We start from the raw sequence: 16,324 nt of genomic DNA on the forward strand, positions 1-16,324 counted from the left end.
TTTCCACATTACCTGATCCCTGTCTCAAACGTCTCAACTCAGTCTCAGCTGATGCGACACGGTCAGGATCATCATATAATAGCCCCAAAGCAGAAAAAAAACTATCCACTGATCTGAAGCATGTATCACTAGGTTGCAAAGAAAAGGCCCACTCCTGAGGCTCTTTGCGCAAAAGTGACATTATGAACCCTATGCGCTGGGATTCATCCCCAGAGGACTTGGGTCTCAAACGAAAATACAATAAGCAAGCATTTTTAAATGAAAAAAATTCTCGATGTTCACCAAAAAATAAATCCGGCAAACATACCTTAGGCTCCAAGAAATGTGCTCCAGGACAGTTACTCACGTGCTGACGGAGCTCGGCCACCTACAGAGAGAGTCCCTGCAGGCGTTTAGCCAAATCCAGAACTGACACCATGATGGAACAGAAAAATCTTTCCTTAGAGAATTTGCAGGCTGGACTTACTGTTATGTTCTGCTACCAGAGCTAAGGAAAGAGAGGAGATCTGTCCCTACGATAGAACTCATCTTTATCCCTACGATGTAACAGGGGACCTGATCCTGCGATCAGACCTGCTAAAGTCCTAAGCTAGTCTGTACGGAGACCTATAGATGTGGGGAAGGAATCCCTACAAGTACTAAGGACTGGGAGGAAAATGTGACACCTCCTAACAGAAATAGTAGCAGACAGACAAACAAACAAAATATATAGAACACTGAGGTCCGTAGACCAAGCAAACTAACAGAGTTAGATACAGAGCACAGGCTAGCTAGAAAGTAGTTATACAATGAAGTCCAGCAAAGCCAGAAGGGCGGAGCAGGATTAAATAGGCCAACAAGGTCATGTGACCAGCAAAGGAAAAAACCTAAGAGCAAGGTTCTAACAGTTGCGATTTCTTTAGTGAAATGCTGGCTCCCTCTGGTGGAGCACTGACTTCTTTAATTTTCTATCTATGGATGAAAAAAAGATAAAAAAAAGTTTGGTCTGAGATGTTGTTTTAAAGTGCTACCTATGTCTGTCAATCAGAGCATCCTATTGGTTTTCACCCAGGCAGATAGATTGCTTGCAATAGATGTAATGAGTGAATGGAACAATGGAATAATGCAAGAGAATGGGACAATGGAACAATGGAATAATGCAAGAATGGAAGAATGGAACATCATTGCACATGTCATAATGGGCTCCTGGCCTTTATCTGGCTGTGCTGCTGCAGTCAGCTACAGTCTGCAGGGAGCCTGCAGACTAGGAAGAAGGTGGACTGCTGCTTGTTTGTTCAATAATTAGTTATCCTCTCCCCATCCCCTTGTCTGAAGGTGCATGGGACATTGGGGGGAGGGGAGAATGTTTGAAAATAGGCAGACTCATGCAGATTAAAAATGCATGTGTGGGCTGCAGCTGCAACAAGCAGTAAAGTTGTGGGTTTTAAGGTGACTATTGATGAACAACATGTCCTCCTAAGGGGAGTCTTTGTCCCTATTCCTACAATGGGTGCCTTCTTGAAGCCAGGGTGCAGTCATAGGCCAAAACGAATTCAGGTTATCGCTTCTCGGCCTTTTGGCTAACATCAAGTGTAGTATCTGTTCTCATTTAGTATATGTGCTTAGCTTTTACCAATATATTGAATTGCAATGTTATCTATCTATCTATCTATCTATCTATCTATCTATCTATCTTCCCGGCTGCTTGTTTTCCCTCTATCCACACCCTCCTCTTCTTTGATTGACAGCTCTGGCTTCATAGAACCAGAGAAGGAAGGAGACAGAGGTAAAACAAGCAGGTGGGAAGGTGTATATAAAGGATTGGCCCACGCCGTGATCCACGGAGCGCTTGTACTTGGTTTCAACAGTCATTCTGTGCTGACAGTCCCTTTAAAATCAGTGTTTCCCAAACTTCAGTCCTCACGGCCCCCCACAGGTCATGTCTTCAGGATTTCCATAGTATTGCACAGGTGAGAGAATTCCTGATTCCTTGATGATACTTTCATCACATGTGTAATACTGAGGAAATCCTGAAAACCTGACCTGTTGGGGGCCATGAGGACTGGAGTTTGGGAAACACAGCCTTAAATGGAGCGGTGCTGCAGTTTTATTATTCAGCAATTAGCAGGATCCCCCAACAATTTCTTAAGCAATGAGAAAATGCAGTCCCTAATGATGTCCTCTGACAATAAGCGGATCACGGACAGCAGATGCATTGGGTTCTGCATTTCTTGGAGAATGGGATGGGGCAGCTTCTGTCTTCTCAGTGATACAATCAGGAAGGAGATGCAGCGTGAGACAATCCCTGTCTAGATCTTTGATCTGATCATCAATACAGAGGGCTGATTGGTGAAGACAGAGGGAAAGGCTAATAAAATTATTAAAAAAAAACGTAGTTTTTCGGCTGGCACTTCCTCTGGGGTCAGTATGCCAACCTCATTGACTTCATAGCACTTGCCAGAGTGGGCAGACACGATTTTATTGCCTTTACACACGTCACCTCCACACAGGGCGATGCTGCTACGACGCCTCTGTAGTGATCAAACGTGGAGTCAAACAGCAGGGCTTTAAGAGGGCTGCCCTTTTCAATCTTGGGACTAAAACACAAAAATAAGACATCCTGTTAAGGGGGATAAAGGTAAGTAACAGCGTTCAGTCCAGAGTGATGAATTCCAAAAGCCAAAGTTTATTCCGCCATCACATAACGTTTCGACCTGTTATAGGTCTTTATCAAGTATATACAAAGACATACAGGGATACTGATCCCCTTTAAGGAAAATCAGTGGCCAGAACCCTTTAAATTCCCCTTAAATGGTCCAAAACTGAAACTGTGGGAACAATATAATCCACTTAGGGTTCAGCAAACTTACAGTCAAGGGTTTGATAAAATTATCTACACCCTTGTGTCTCCAGAAAGCATAGCGTACGTTCACGTGCTGAAAATGCCGACCAGTGCTGGAGTGAGCAGAGGTCCGCAGCTTGTGACACTCCTGCTGTAGTGAAACTACAGGTCCCAGCAGACTGACGGTCTCTCATCAAGTTATGCTGGGAGCCGCAGTTTCACAAATAGTGCTAGAGGATCCATGTCAGAAATATGAGGCTGCCACTAGGGTTTCTCCCACAAATATGTAATCGGACGTGGAGCAGATCCGCACGTGGATGAGCCATATTCTCTATCTGTGAACATACTACCCCTTCACTCAGATTCTAAGTGGTTCTGCAGCGCATCTGTGCAGAGCAAGCTGTCAATCAAAATCCGGGCCGGGTTTACAGCCGTCGCCCCTGATATAGCGAGCGGTGCTGTGATCCAAGACTGTAGCCGCTCCGTGCACAACGATGAGTGAAGGCCGGCGGCTGCAGGGAGGAAAGAAGTTAATTTTCTCCCGATACCTACACTATCAATAAGGCGGCCGGGCAGCATTGTAACAATATTTATCTGCAGATTAACCCTATACCTGCAGGTACATAGCATTTTCCAAGGTGACAGGTTCCCTTTAATAAAGAGAAGATGGATAGAGCCGCATTAGTCCGTACTCACGGTGGAAGCCTCCTGACAACTTCTTGAAGAACACTTTCCACATTTGTTCCAAGCTTCCCCGACATCTAATAGAAATAAACAGAGAAATGAATTTCTTAATACAGTTTAGAACTCGGCTCCAACGAATCAGAAGAAATGAAGCCTGTTTGAAGCTGACAAGCAATCAAGCCCCTCCGTAAGCCACACAGAACATGGCTACTTATGTCATCTGCAGGTGATTAAAGGAACCTGTCATGCTGAAATGGTATAAGATCTGTAGGGGGGTGTTGTAGAGCAGAGAAGTTGATCAGACTGATAGACATATCTGTGGGAAGAGAGTCAGCAAAACTGGCATTTTATGCAGTGAAAAGTCCTGCCGTATGTACACTAGTCCAGTGGGCGGTCCTACTAAGTGATTGACAGTTCCCTGTATGACCATGCAGGCAAAGATAGCTGTCAATCACTAGTAGGACCGCCCACTGGACTCATCTGTACAAACAGCAGGATTCCACTGAATAAATTGATACAGGAAAAACATCTATCTTTGTACCGTATTAGCCAGTAGATAGAAGAGTATTTAGATTTGAGAGTCCTCAGTGGTTGATACCATCTTTTCCGTTAGCCATTAAAAGGTAACAAATTGCAGGCTTTCCAGACTACTCAGGTCTCAGGTCTGCCTGATGAAGAAGCCTGAGTAGTCTGGAAAGCTTGCAATTTGTTACCATCTTTTCCGTTAGCCATTAAAGGTATCAACCACTGAGGACTCTCAAATCTAATGAATAAATTACAATTTATACTGAATCTTCTCCCACAAACCTATATATCGTTCTGCTCAGTTTCTCATGGATAAAACCTGTACATCTGAATGGGGCTTTAATGTTGTTATTACAATCATGTAAACGCAGATCACAAAATCTTTCATATGATCATTTTTTTAACACCTAAAACCCCAATGGATATTTATGTTTACTAAAGGATTCCTTTCCCATTCTTCTGGCAGCTCTTCTTTAGGTACGGACACAGACCGGCATCCGGCATAAAGACATCTGGAGACTTTTCCTTTTTCGGTGATATTGGATAATCTTCTTCATTTCTAACGCTTTAAATCTTTCAAATTCTTTCCGAAAAATGTATCATAAAGGGACTTTCTCAGGTCAGTTTTGCTTGTGGTTGTGTTACCATTATTTGTGCCAAATATATCAAAGTGTTGCACGATGTTTGATAAATGTTTATGTAGCACTTCCATCTATCTTTATTTATTTTACTCACTTATATAGCGCCATTAATTTCACAGCACTTTACAGACATTATCATCACTGCCCCCATCGGGGCTCACAATCTACATTCCCTATCAGTATGTCTTTGGAGTGTGGGAGAAAACCGGAGAACCCGGAGGAAACCCACGCAAACACAGGGAGAACATACAAACTTCTTGCAGATGTCGTCCTTGGTGGGATTTGAACCCAGGATCCCAGTGCTGCAAAACAACAATGCTAACCACTGAGCCACCGTGTATCTTTATCCACTTTTAACGTCACCCGTCGTTCTTAGACCTGTGTAGCTTACCAAGCCCAATTTCTAAAAGTTGCAAGAGTGCTGTAAAATAGGAAGCTGCACATTTTTGTGCAAAAATGATGCGTCACAAAAGTTTTTTTTTTTTTTTCAACACCAAAAATTGATGTAAATTCCTCGCTACATTGCCCCTTTTCCAGCCACATTTTGTAGAAAAAAATAAAAAGACAAGGTACAGACAGCGGAGTTAAATTTGCCTACAGGAATGATTTTGATGTGGAGCGCATCGTACCCGGATACAGTCACTAGCGGGAACGTCAAACATCTTCTCAATTTGTTTCTCCACCCTTTCCGGATCTGCATTCTTCAAGTCTATCTAAAAGCAAAAGTATAAATACTAATTATTTATCAAAGCTGGACAACATCTAGAAACCATAGAATAAAACTGGCTTAAAATATAGTGTGAACAAGAGTTTAGGGAGAGATGTACAACTGGCACTGGCCTATAAAAGGGATTGTGTAATCGTACAAAACTAGCAAAAATGTAAAGTGCCCGGAAAACAAGGAACGTGCAATTTACCTCTTAGTAAAATCCTATGCTTTCTCAAGAACAGAGGAATTTTAATTTCATTTTTTTTTTAATCAAATCATTTTTATTGAAAAACTCCAACTACAAATATTCCATCTTTCAAGTAACATACATGACATAGTAATTCCATAGTAAAAATATGACCAAAGTATCTGAACTTCAATTCCCATAACCCACCCTAAACCCAAATCACCACACTCCAGAGAGAACCATTTTCAGAGCAGTTCTAGAATAACGGACTATAGCATTCGTAGAAGGGGGAAGAAGATAAAAAAGTGACTAACAAAGGGGTAGCAGCGTTTTAATGTTATCATTTACTGCTTGATGCCGGAGCCGGGGAGTGCACGCTGAAAACTGTTGCAGGCTGCTGTAATCACAGGACACAAGCAAACAGCATGGCATTTCCTATCAGCAGGGAGGAAGTAAAGGGAACAGTAATGAAAGTCTCCTCCTACTCCGCTCCATATTGAAATGAATAGTGTGCATCCTACAAATGAGATGCATACAGCAAACAATTGATTTTCCATACATAGGTTTTGAGTTGACCGCTGGATATACACATGTGTATCACTAATTACCAGAACTGGAAATCGAAAAAAAAGACGAGCAAGTTTGGGGTGAATCCAGCCTTCATTACTGCACAGCCGCTCATAGAGGGATCGGTACTAGGAACAGCAGGAGTGCCGGCGATGGTCACAGATTTACCTGCTGCGGGACTGAAGGAGTCTGATCGTGCTCGGCTCGAAGCTTTTTACCTTGTTTACGACAGGAATAATTGAAAGCTGTGCTTCAAAGGCGAGGAAGAAGTTTGCCACCGTCTATTAGAAAATAGACAAACTTAGGATAGAAACAATATGAACATATACCCTGCTATAAGTAAGTAAAAAGCAATAGGAAATATATATAATATAGGGTACTTAGTAAACATGTTCATTGATTAAAAAAAAAAAAACCATCCCACCAGCACCAAGGTGTACCCAGTCAGTTATGTGAAGTATATAATAACATACACTTTAGTACAATATTAGTATCTTGTCCCTTTAAATCTGCAGCTACTTCTGTCACCATGGTAACTGCATTCATACTCAGCCAATAGGATTGCTCGGTTTGAATTAGAAGAAAAAAAAAAAAAGTCCTATATGGTCAGTTTGTTCCATCTCATCTGAGTGTGAAGACAGACACCTGCGATCAGCGAGATTATAGGTATAAGACGTGATATAATATAACGGACGGAGCCGCATCCCATCACACGCACTCAGCGACCACAACTGACAGGAATCAGCACATTTATCAGAGGAGAAGTCATTATTCCCCAACACATGATAAGTGACAACTTCTAGATCTGCTGGGAACCCAACTAATCCCTGCTAGACCCTCCCCGGACCACCGCTCCATTCATTCTCTATGCAGGAGAAAGCTGAGTACAGCGCCCCCCATAGAGAATGAACGGACCGGCGGTTGAACATTTGCACTTCGCTCACTTCTATCTATAAGTGCTGTTCTGCTGATTGAGTCATAGCGGCCAAACCCACCGATCTAAGAGTCATCACCTATCCAGAGATCAGTGAGAACTTGTTCCAACTAGACATCCCCTTTAATTGAAGAGATCACATCTCTAACAGCCAATCCTATTCATTCCCAATCTTCCCTGTGCCCAGTAATGCCCCTGGGTATATCGCCAATATGAGCCAATCACCAAACCCTCTGCTGACTGTTCCCCATGTTTTATAGAGTTTGGATCCGTTTCTACAAGAGAAGATCTCAGCGGCCACCATGGGGATGGGTTACTCTGCCAGCGATGGAGCAGGTAGTATCCACCAGCCTGTGATATCTCACCTTCCTCCATATTCTGCTGTTACATGCGTTTCTTCAGCTTCACCCCTTCCCAACAGAACCAACTGATGGTTTTTTTCTGTTTTTTCCTTCGCTTTTTCCAAGGGCTATAACTTTTTCATGTCTGTCCACATAGTGTGAGGTCTTGTTATTTTGTAGGATGAGCGGTACTTATAAATCCCACCATTCATTTACCACATAGTACTAGAAAACGGGAAAAAAAGTCCAAGTGCAGTAAAAGTGCGAAAAAAAAAGCCTGACCCTGTTTATCTGGGAACGGTTTTAACGGCGTACATAGTGTGGTAAAAATGACCTGGTAATAGGATCCTACTCCTCAGTGTGATTACAGCAAGACCAAACTTCTCCAAGAGTTTTGGCAAAAGAAAAAAACTTTATTTTATGGTGTCACCATTTTTTCTGAGACCCGTAACATTTTCGTTTTTCGGGTTGATGGAGCTGTGTGGGGGCTTATTTTTTGAAGGGCAAGAGGACTTTATTGATAACACTTTGGGACACATATGACACGGTCATCGCTTCTTACAGGGTTTTCTGTAGTATTGTGGCGAACGAAAAAAATGCAATTTTGTCTTTTTGAATTTTTTTCTGTGTTCACTGATCGTTTGTTTTTTATATTTGGATAGATTGTATTTCTCTGAAAGAGACCATACCACAAATGTGTATATTTTTATTATCTTTATTTTTAGTGGGAGGTGAGTTGAACGTGTGGGGTTTTAATATTTTAAACTTTTTTTTTTTTTTTTAATTTTCACTGCATTTGTATACATTATCTGATTGCTTGTGCTATATACAGCGATACCACAGTAATGCTCCATATAGCAAAATCACGGTCTTCTTTACAGCCCAAATGAAGCTTTATGATGACAGGCACGGAGGCTTCAGCAGACCCCCGGATGTCATAGCAGTCCATCTGCGCCCTGTGATCGCGTCACAGGAGCGCCGGTGGGCGCATGGAACGATGCGTCCCAATGCCGGCGCGCTGTTAATGCTGCTGTTAGAGATTGACAGCAGCACTGAACAGGTTAACAGCGGTGGGCAGATCTTCGCTCCACTCGCAGCTCTTAGAGGCAGGTCCTGGTTGTTTGTCACAGCCATTATCTGCCATGTACGGGGCGAGCTGACCCTACTCCATACACCCGCTACTGACTTATACCAGACATGTACGGCAGATGTTGGTAAGGAGTTAAAGCGGTTGTCCTGCTTTGCGGCCATTTGTTTTTTTTACTTTAATGCAAGTATTTGGGGCTAAAATTGATTTCTGTAATTGAGTTTCATGAAAAATGTTGCCTTCTGTAGCATCTGTGCTGCACTGTCTATTCCTGGCTGCAAAATTAGCTAACTGAGAATCTATCAGTGAGCTCCTTCTGACAGTCTTAAGGGAGAGGTTGTAGATCTTTCATCTGTTTTTTTTCCTGAGTGCCTTTTAGCTGATCTATGCCCAAAGAAAACATGAAACTTGAATGTGCAGGGAAGCAATAAGTCTGTAATAACCAGTGAAAAATGAAACCTAAATGTAAAAAATTACTTTTAGTAGTAAATACATGGACATAAGAAAATACACACTGCTCAAAAAAATAAAGGGAACACTTAAACAACAGAATATAACTCCAAGTAAATCAAACTTCTGTGAAATCAAACTGTCCACTTAGGAAACAACACTGATTGACAATCAATTTCACATGCTGTTGTGCAAATGGAATACACAATAGATGGAAATTATTGGCAATTATCAAGACACCCTCAATAAAGGAGTGGTTCTGCAGGTGGGGACCACAGACCACATCTCAGTACCAGTGCTTTCTGGCTGATGTTTTGGTCACTTTTGAATGTTGGTTGTGCTTTCACACTCGTGGTAGCATGAGACGGACTCTACAACCCACAGAAGTTGCTCAGGTAGTGCAGCTCATCCAGGATGGCACATCTGTGAGAGCTGTGGCAAGAAGGTTTGCTGTGTCTGTCAGCGTAGCGTCCAGAGGCTGGAGGCGTTACCAGGAGACAGGCCAGTACACCAGGAGATGTGGAGGGGGCCGTAGGATGGCAACAACCCAGCAGCAGGACCTCTACCTCCGCCTTTGTGCAAGAAGGAACAGGAGGAGCACTGCCAGAGCCCTGCAAAATGACCTCCAACAGACCACAAATGTGCATGTGTCTGCACAAACGGTTAGAAACTGACTCCATGAGGGTGGTATGAGAGCCCGACGTCCACACATGGGGGTTGTGCTCACAACCCAACACCGTGCAGGACGCTTGGCATTTGCCACAGAACACCAGGATTGGCAAAGTCGCCACTGGCTCCCTGTGCTCTTTACAGATGAAAGCAGGGTCACACTGAGCACATGTGACAGACGTGACAGAGTCTGGAGACGCCGTGGAGAGCGATCTCCTGCCTGAAACATCCTTCAGCATGACCGGTTTGGCAGTGGGTTAGTAATAGTGTGAGGTGGCATTTCTTTGGAGGGCCGCACAGCCCTCCATGTGCTCGGCGGAGGTAGCCTGACTGCCATTAGGTACAGAGATGAGATCCTCAGGCCCCTTGTGAGACCATATGCTTGTGCGGTTGGCACTGGGTTCATCCTAATGCAGAACAATGCCAGACCTCATGTGGCTGGAGTGTGTCAGCCTCATTTTGACTTGTTTTAAGGACATTACATCAAAGTTGGATCAGCCTGTAGTGTGTTTTCCACTTTAATTTTGGGGGTGACTCCAAATCCAGGCCTCCATTGGTTAATAAATTTGATTTCCATTGATGATTTTGTATGAACATTTGCTAAAGAAGAACTGCGCCCAGCGGAGCCAAGCTGAAGGAAGAGAATGGACTTGATCTGTCTTCAGACATTTTTTCAAGTTTCCCCTCAGGAGGGGGCCAGTTCACTTTTTAGCTGGGTTAAAATACACTGCTCAAAAAAATAAAGGGAACACTCAAATAACACATCCTAGATCTGAATGAATGAAATATTCTCATCGAATACTTTGTTCTGTACAAAGTTGAATGTGCTGACAACAAAATCACACAAAAATCATCAATGGAAATCAAATTTATTAACCAATGGAGGCCTGGATTTGGAGTCACCCCCAAAATTAAAGTGGAAAACACACTACAGGCTGATCCAACATTGATGTAATGTCCTTAAAACAAGTCAAAATGAGGCTCAGTATTGTGTGTGGCCTCCACATGCCTGTATGATCTCCCTACAATGCCTGGGCATGCTCCTGATGAGGTTGCGGATGGTCTCCTGTGGGATCTCCTCCCAGACCTGGACTAAAGCATCCGCCAACTCCTGGACAGTCTGTGGTGCAATGTGATGTTGGTGGATGGAGCGAGACATGATGTCCCAGATGTGCTCAATCGGATTCAGCTCTGGGGAACAGGCGGGCCAGTCCATAGCTTCAAAGCCTTCATCTTGCAGGAACTGCTGACACACTCCAGCCACATGAGGTCTGGCATTGTCCTGCATTAGGAGGAACCCAGGGCCCACTGCACCAGCATATTGTCTCACAAGGGGCCTGAGGATCTCATCTCGGTACTTAATGGCAGTCAGGCTACCTCTGGCGAGGACATGGAGGGCTGTGCAGCCCTCCAAAGAAATGCCACTCCACACCATTACTGACCCACTGCCAAACCGGTCGTGCTGAAGGATGTTGCAGGCAGCAGATCACTCTCCACGGTGTCTCCAGACTCCGTCACGTCTGTCACATGTGCTCAGTGTGAACCTGCTTTCATCTGTGAAGAGCACAGGGAGCCAGTGGTGAGTTTGCCAATTCTGGTGTTCTGTGGCAAATGCCAAGCGTCCTGCACAGTGTTGGGCTGTGAGCACAACCCCCATGTGTGGATGTCGGGCCCTCATACCACCCTCATGGAGTCAATTCTAACCGTTTGTGCAGACACATGCACAGTTGTGGCCTGCTGGAGGTCATTATGCAGGGCTCTGGCAGTGCTCCTCCTGTTGCTTCTTGCACAAAAGCGGAGGTAGCGGTCCTGCTGCTGGGTTGTTGCCCTCCTACGGCCCCCTCCACGTCTCCTGGTGTACTGGCCTGTCTCCTGGTAGCGTCTCCAGCCTCTGGACACTACGCTGACAGACATGGCAAACCTTCTTACCACAGCTCTCACAGATGTGCCATCCTGGATGACCTGCACTACCTGAGCATCTTCTGTGGGTTGTAGAGTCCGTCTCATGCTACCACGAGTGTGAAAGCACAACCAACATTGAAAAGTGACCAAAACATCAGCCAGAAAGAAAGCACTGGTACTGAGATGTGGTCTGTGATCCCCACCTGCAGAACCACTCCTTTATTGAGGATGTCTTGATAATTGCCAATAATTTCCATCTATTGTCTATTCCATTTGCACAACAGCATGTGAAATTGATTGTCAATCAGTGTTGCTTCCTAAGTGGACAGTTTGATTTCAGAGAAGTTTGATTTACTTGGAGTTATATTCTGTTGTTTAAGTGTTCCCTTTATTTTTTTGAGCAGTGTATATAAAAAAAACAATTACTGCAGCTTTAATGCTATTTATTACGTCTCACCAGTAAGAACATGGCATAAGCGTAATTTAAAGGAAGAGGAGGACATTATTCACTCCAGTTTCCTGCGGCCCCTCGGGAGTATAGGTTGCTGCACAGTAGTCCGCATTCTGCGTAAAACAGGAAAAAACACTTTTACTTAGTGGGATGAGGGCAGCACGGTGGTCAGTAGTGGCACTCTGTCAGTTGAGCATTGCTGCTAATATCTGGTTGTGTTTCCTGAGAAGAGGGGACCCACCAAAGAGGAGACCAACCAAAGAGGAGTTCCACCAAAGAGGAGTTCCACCAAAGAGGAGTCCCACCGAAGAGGAGACCCACCGAAGAGGAGACCCACCGAAGAGGAGACCCACCGAAGAGGAGTCCCACCGAAGAGGAGACCCACCGAAGAGGAGACCCACCGAAGAGAGACGAAGAGGAGTCCCACCGAAGAGGAGACCAACCGAAGAGGAGACCCACCGAAGAGGAGTCCCACCGAAGAGGAGTCCCACCGAAGAGGAGACCCACCGAAGAGGAGACCCACCGAAGAGGAGTCCCACCGAAGAGGAAACCCACCGAAGAGGAGACATACCGAAGAGGAGTCCCACCGAAGAGGAGTCCCACCGAAGAGGAGACCCACCGAAGAGGAGACCCACCGAAGAGGAGTCCCACCGAAGAGGAGACCGAAGAGAAGTCCCACTGAAGAGGAGACCCACCGAAGAGGAGTCCCACCGAAGAGGAGTCCCACCGAAGAGGAGACCCACCGAAGAGGAGACCCACTGAAGAGGAGTCCCACTGAAGAGGAGTCCCACCGAAGAGGAGACCCACCGAAGAGGAGACCCACCGAAGAGGAGACCGAAGAGGAGTCCCACCGAAGAGGAGACCCACCGAAGAGGAGTCCCACCGAAGAGGAGACCCACCGAAGAGGAGTCCCACCGAAGAGGAGACCCACCGAAGAGGAGACCCACCAAAGAGAGACGAAGAGGAGTCCCACCGAAGAGGAGACCCACCGAAGAGGAGACCCACCGAAGAGGAGTCCCACCGAAGAGGAGACCCACCGAAGAGGAGACCCACCGAAGAGGAGTCCCACCGAAGAGGAGACCCCCGAAGAGGAGACCCACCGAAGAGGAGTCCCACCGAAGAGGAAACCCACCGAAGAGGAGACCCACCGAAGAGGAGTCCCACCGAAGAGGAGTCCCACCGAAGAGGAGACCCACCGAAGAGGAGTCCCACCGAAGAGGAGTCCCACCGAAGAGGAGACCCACCGAAGAGGAGACCCACCAAAGAGGAGTCCCACCGAAGAGGAGACCCACCGAAGAGGAGACCCACCGAAGAGGAGTCCCACCGAAGAGGAGACCCACCGAAGAGGTGACCCACCAAAGAGGAGTCCCACCGAAGAGGAGTCCCACCGAAGAGGAGACCCACCGAAGAGGAGTCCCACCGAAGAGGAGTCCCACCGAAGAGGAGACCCACCCAAGAGGAGTCCCACCGAAGAAGAGTCCCACCGAAGAGGAGTCCCACCGAAGAGGAGACCCACCGAAGAGGAGACCCACCGAAGAGGAGACCGAAGAGAAGTCCCACCGAAGAGGAGACCCACCGAAGAGGAGTCCCACCGAAGAGGAGTCCCACCGAAGAGGAGACCCACCGAAGAGGAGACCCACCGAAGAGGAGTCCCACCGAAGAGGAGTCCAACCGAAGAGGAGACCGAAGAGGAGTCCCACAGAAGAGGAGTCCCACTGAAGAGGAGTCCCACCGAAGAGGAGACCCACCGAAGGAGTCCCACCGAAGAGGAGACCCACCGAAGAGGAGTCCCACCGAAGAGGAGTCCCACCGAAGAGGAGACCGAAGAGGAGTCCCACCGAAGAGGAGACCCACCGAAGAGGATACCAAAGAGGAGTCCCACCGAAGAGGAGTCCCACCGAAGAGGAGACCCACCGAAGAGGAGACCCACCGAAGAGGAGACCCACCGAAGAGGAGTCCCACCGAAGAGGAGACCCACCGAAGAGGAGTCCCACCGAAGAGGAGTCCAACCGAAGAGGAGTCCCACCGAAGAGGAGACCCACCGAAGAGGAGTCCCACCGAAGAGGAGTCCAACCGAAGAGGAGTCCCACCGAAGAGGAGTCCCACCGAAGAGGAGTCCCACCGAAGAGGAGACCCACCAAAGAGGAGACCCACCGAAGAGGAGACCCACCGAAGAGGAGACTGAAGAGGAGACCCACCGAAGAGGAGTCCCACCGAAGAGGAGTCCCACCGAAGAGGAGTCCCACCGAAAAGGAGACCCACCGAAGAGGAGACCCACCGAAGAGGAGACCGAACAGGAGTCCCACCGAAGAGGAGACCCACCGAAGAGGAGACCGAAGAGGAGGCCCACCGAAGAGGAGACCGAAGAGGAGTCCCACCGAAGAGGAGTCCCACCGAAGAGGAGACCCACCGAAGAGGAGTCCCACCGAAGAGGAGTCCCACCGAAGAGGAGTCCCAACGAAGAGGAGACCCACCGAAGAGGAGACCGAAGAGGAGTCCCACAGAAGAGGAGACCCACCGAAGAGGAGTCCAACCAAAGAGGAGACCCACCGAAGAGGAGACCCACCGAAGAGGAGTCCCACCGAAGAGGAGTCCCACCGAAGAGGATACCAAAGAGGAGTCCCACCGAAGAGGAGTCCCACCGAAGAGGAGACCCACCGAAGAGGAGACCCACCGAAGAGGAGACCCACCGAAGAGGAGTCCCACCGAAGAGGAGACCCACCGAAGAGGAGTCCCACCGAAGAGGAGTCCAACCGAAGAGGAGTCCCACCGAAGAGGAGACCCACCGAAGAGGAGTCCCACCGAAGAGGAGTCCAACCGAAGAGGAGTCCCACCGAAGAGGAGTCCCACCGAAGAGGAGACCCACCGAAGAGGAGACCCACCGAAGAGGAGACTGAAGAGGAGACCCACCGAAGAGGAGTCCCACCGAAGAGGAGTCCCACCGAAGAGGAGTCCCACCGAAGAGGAGACCCACCGAAGAGGAGACCCACCGAAGAGGAGACCGAACAGGAGTCCCACCGAAGAGGAGACCCACCGAAGAGGAGGCCCACCGAAGAGGAGACCGAAGAGGAGTCCCACCGAAGAGGAGTCCCACCGAAGAGGAGACCCACCGAAGAGGAGTCCCACCGAAGAGGAGTCCCACCGAAGAAGAGACCCACCGAAGAGGAGACCGAAGAGGAGTCCCACAGAAGAGGAGACCCACCGAAGAGGAGTCCCACCGAAGAGGAGACCCACCGAAGAGGAGACCCACCGAAGAGGAGTCCCACCGAAGAGGAGACCGAAGAGGAGTCCCACCGAAGAGGAGACCCACCGAAGAGGAGACCCACCGAAGAGGAGTCCCACCGAAGAGGAGTCCCACCGAAGAGGAGACCCACCGAAGAGGAGTCCCACCGAAGAGGAGACAGAAGAGGAGTCCCACCGAAGAGGAGACCCACCGAAGAGGAGACCGAAGAGGAGTCCCACCGAAGAGGAGTCCCACCGAAGAGGAGTCCCACCGAAGAGGAGTCCCACCGAAGAGGAGTCCCACCGAAGAGGAGACCCACCGAAGAGGAGTCCCACCGAAGAGGAGTCCCACCGAAGAGGAGACCGAAGAGGACAGAACTGCACCTTAAGATCCCTAGGGGGAAAGGGATGGCCAAAGGCCAGAAAAGACAACAATCGATCCTACAACAAAAAGGAAGACGTAGAACCAGAACAACGTCCGCCATTACATCAACCGGTATTTGAGAGGAAAGAGGAACATCATGTGGACCATCCTGCTGGGACCTCTCTGCCGATAACATCATACGGCAATACCGGCTGATAAGTATAAATCCACCAAAGTAATAATAGCAGGATAGTAGTTATATAGTGGTAGTATATGAGTATTAGTGTAATTTGAGTAATAATACTAGTGATAATAGTAAGAAAGTAATAAAATAACAATAGTAATAGTAGTAGGTAGAATAGCAGTGTGATCCAGGGTTCTAGGACTGAATGCCTTTTCTCGGGGTCAAGAAGGAATTTTTCCGCTGTGACACAAAATGGCTGAAGGTGTCCTGAGGTTTTTGCCTTCTTTTGGATCAACACTCTAGGTATAGGGTAGTATTAGTAGCAATAGGAAATAAGAATAATACCGTAATAAGACATCAGGTTATTATTATTAATAAATATAAACTAGTTATATCTATAGAAAGAACAAAGAGTAAATAAAAATAATTGTAGACGTAGTTCAATCAATACTGTAATATTAAATAGTTATAGAAAAGTTAGAGTAGTACTTTAATAAGAAAGCAGGACATAAGACAAAATATATAAAAAACTATATAAAAAACAACTGTAGTAGTACATTTAGTACAGTAATAGTAATTACATAAC

The 16,324-nt window shown here is 46.9% G+C and overlaps 1 pseudogene; it reads left to right on the top strand.

The window, feature by feature from the left end:
• Positions 1-1,539: 1,539 nt before the first annotated feature.
• On the top strand, positions 1,540-1,645 carry LOC141214393 (U2 spliceosomal RNA; annotated as a pseudogene).
• Positions 1,646-16,324: the final 14,679 nt, after the last annotated feature.

This window comes from Phyllobates terribilis, unplaced genomic scaffold, assembly GCF_046119375.1.
Source record: "Phyllobates terribilis strain yellow unplaced genomic scaffold, ASM4611937v1 Scaffold_217__1_contigs__length_3308461, whole genome shotgun sequence".
Classification (NCBI taxonomy): Eukaryota; Metazoa; Chordata; class Amphibia; order Anura; family Dendrobatidae; genus Phyllobates; species Phyllobates terribilis.